Raw genomic sequence first — 3936 nt, forward strand, 5'->3', positions numbered from 1 at the left:
TCCAGGGGGAGGACTCACTCAAGGCACTTACAACGTTTGGAAGGCGGGGCGGGGCGGGGCGGGGCGGGACCGGACCCCTACGACCAGTGATTCCATCACCCTTTCTAAGGAGTTGGGAGGAGCTGGGCTGCATCTCTCAGGCCCAGTCTCTCTGGTCTCCTCTCAGCAGGATTTCTATTTAGTTAAGCTGGCAGGGGGGTGGAGGGGTGGGGGCTGTCAACTCTCTGTGGGATCTTTCATACCCACACCTCCAGGGAAGTGAATCCACGTGATTCTTTCACTTTAGGAAGCTGTGTACAAATCTCCCAGACTTTCCCTCACATACTTCATTCAGGCTCAGAAGCAGCCCCTACCCTAACCCCCCCCCCCCCAAACAAAGGGTCCTGGAAAGGTGCTTACCCCTCCCAGCTAGTGAGCCTCCTCCACTTACATGAGGCCTGCCAGCCTGACCTCTGCAAAAAGGCACAGAATAGAGAGGCTGGTGATCTACCTTGACTCTTCAACTGACACAGGACCAACTTCTTCAGTCTGTCACTCCACTGTCAGTCCCCTAGGCCTGTCTTCTACGAGGTGAGCACAGGCACAGGCTACACTGCAAGGAGAAACTGGTTCCTGTTCACCTCTGACCTATACAATTTCCCCCTGGAGTACTCGTGATGCAGTGTCAGTCCCCAGAGAAAGGTCCTTCTGAATCACCTTCAAGTTGCAAGTTGGTTAGCTAAGGACAAGCCAAGCCAATGAGTACCTTGGGCTCATTAACTGACTGGGTGTGGCCTAGAGCTGGGATGTCTTGCTTGATCACCTTCAATCTTTTTTGGTGTGGATATTTTTTGGTGGTGGCTCCCATACAGGGGAGCCTCCCTCTGCCACGCCTAGTGGGTCTGAGAAGAAAAGGGACTGCTGGTGGGGCAACAGTTAATTAACAGTGATCATGAGATAGTGGCCCTTGTGAGACTGGGCCACGATTCCCAATAGCCAGATGACCTTCAACTAAAAAGCTGTGGTAAAAGCTGTGGCTAAGAACAGCCAGGCGGTTCCAACTCCTCTATAAAGGAACTGGAGCTGCATCCCCAACACAAACTGGTCCCAGTGGGTATGGGTCCTGGTGAACAGAACAGAATGTTCTAAAACAGAGCCCCCTCAATTCTCACACCAAAAAAGATTGAAAGGTGATCAAGCAAGACATCCCAGCTCCAGGCCACACCCAGTCAGAGAAGCCTAACAAATAAAGCAGAGGTAGGGGAGAATGTAAGGGAAGTGTCTGTCCATCCCTCTTGCTCCTGGCTACCAAGCAAACTGCCACCTCCAGAAACAGCTGAAGCTAATCTTGGAGTGTTTCACATATACTGTCAATGTCTCATGTCCTCAAAAGTGCCTCTGGTCCTTATGTTTACTGGTGAGACCACTTGGATGATGAGTACCAGCATTTGATCCCTGACGGTGACCTGTACTGTGTTTGTGTATGTAGGTATGCCAAGAAAGACAGCCTCTGTGCCCCAAGTTCAAGGCTCAGGGTTCGGGGAGGACAAGTACCTCAGCCCAGAGACCTCCTCTTCAAGGATGCAGCATATCTTGTTCTGGTCCATCCATATCTTGGTAGCCTAGCTTTTCTTAGTGTTCTGGTAATGAGATTCCCCAGTTGTCTTTCAGGCAGTTTATAAGCAGGTAGGCCAGGCTTGCCCTGTCACAGGGATACTACAGTGTGGACCTCATTTTGTGGCTATGGATGGACTCAAGTTCCCAGTTTTCCAGCTTCAACATCTCCCTGCCACAAACAACTTGGAAAATAACCAAAAGGATTCTACTTTAGTTCACAAAAACCCTGACCAAGGGGGGTGGGGGACAGGAGGATCAGGTATTGGCTTTCATACCCCAAACCCTGGAGAAAACAGATCAACAGGAACCTACTAGCTTACTAGGCATGGATGCTCCTCCTTCTCACCCATTCTACAGTGAAATTACCAAAGGCCACTCTGGTCTAATAGCACCTAGGAGGCAGACAGAGAACTTAAGGCTAGCCTCAGCTACATACTAAGTTCAGGCCAGCCTGAGTTACATGAGGCCTTGTTAAAAAAAAAATCCCCAAAGGCTACCTGAGAGTTCCTTTTCTCAGGGGAGAACAGAGGTGGACAAGTGGGGTGCCCCTCTCTTTAAATAACAATAGAATGTGAGCTTTGAGAGAGGTTTTTCATCTGTACAAGGAAGATCTTAATAGAAGGCAGTCCAAGGTGCCAACTGCTCCAATCAGTGACCTCTCCCAAGAAAGGCAACAAGGTCAGACATGCTTGAGCCAACGGGAAAAAAGGTCACCTTTTATTTGGAGTCAGCACACGAAACATACTTTAGGGTCCTGTAGCACACTAGAAGAGGGTAGAAGCGTTAGGGCTAACATGGCAAGCCCTCACAGCACTCTTCAGTCGTACACTAAGTGCGACCCCTTGTGGTCAGAGAGCAGGTTGCTTTTTACTTCTACTGTAACAACAAGCACTTCCTAGGACTTTCTCCTTCATTCTGGCCAGTTGAGATTTCAGCTGGGCAGTGGAGGCCTGCACCTTGAATCCTAGCTCTTGAGAGCCAAAAGCATGTGGATCTGAGATGAAGGATAGCCTAATCTATAGAGTGAATTACAGGACAGCCAGGGATACAGAAAGAAACCCTATCTTGAAACCCCCAAACTCCCACAGAGTGCTGGGGGACTGGAAGGGGGAAGAGCTGAGATTTCACAGAGAACTAAATTTGATAATGTTCTGTCTTACAAGAACTTCAGGAAACAAGAATTTAGAACTGATACTAAACTTACCTAAGTGCAACAGAGCACTCTGGGACCAGGGAAGAACTAATGCCTACTGTTAGAAGGAAGCCCATGTCTGTAGGGCTCCACCCACTATGACCATGCCATGCAGACACCTCTCAGCCCTTAGCTGCACAGGCCCAGCCATGGGTTGTCAATCTACCTTTTGGCATCAGCAACATAACCTCCCCCAAGCCAAGCATGACCCCGGGAATGACCCTACCAGGGAAGGGACATTAACACAGACAGCATGGAGTTAAGAACAAAGGTGTAAGTAAAGACTTTTCAGGAGAGGGCTACATGGTATATACTAGTTGTAAATTACAGAGCTAAATCAAATATGATCACATGGGTGCACTTCTGTTTTACCATTGGTCCCTGATAGGAGGCTGGCTTAGAAGCCTTTTTGGAGCCCCTGATGATGACTGGTGCTCAACACAATGTCACTACCTCCACCTGGTGCCTTACAGATGTCAGTTTTCCCAAACAAACTACTGCAGATACATTAAACACAATACCAAAAAGATGATGGCTGTAAGGGTGTCAAGCGACTAAAAGCTGAAAGCTTGCCAGCTTACTTAAACCTGGTGTGTTTTCTGAGCAGTTTTCCTTTCTATGATCTGTAGAGATCAACATAGGTCACCTGGAAAGGATGGTATAGCCTATCTTAAGATAAATGAAAGAACTTAGAAAAGCATCAAAAGACATAGACCCAGCCCACTGGGTCTTGAGTTCTCCACTGTCTGCCAACATAAGAGGTTGGCTTCTGGCCAACTAGACATAAGAAACTCAGAGGAAAGGCTAGAGATACCAAGGGTTCCTACTTCTCCATCACTCAAAGAAGCTGGCAGAACAGAGAGGTACTAAGGTTGACAGAAATACCTGGGCCAACCCCCAAGCCTTCATTGCAATCCTCAGCCACTGTTTTAAGTGTAACACTGTGGTCAGAGAGCAAGTCGATTCTTCTACCTTAACAGAAAACAGAACTAGCACTTTGTGTGGGTTTTTCCTCTCACTCATAAGCAGTTTTACAATGAGACCAAACCAGTTCTCTCCGAGACCCTCCCACCTACAGCTGCCACCAGCCAGCCCATTTAGCCCTACTGAAGGCCTTCAGCTCCTCCACTAAGAACACACACAGAATA

This window comes from Arvicanthis niloticus, chromosome 5 (assembly GCF_011762505.2).
Source record: "Arvicanthis niloticus isolate mArvNil1 chromosome 5, mArvNil1.pat.X, whole genome shotgun sequence".
In the NCBI taxonomy this organism is placed as follows: domain Eukaryota; kingdom Metazoa; phylum Chordata; class Mammalia; order Rodentia; family Muridae; genus Arvicanthis; species Arvicanthis niloticus.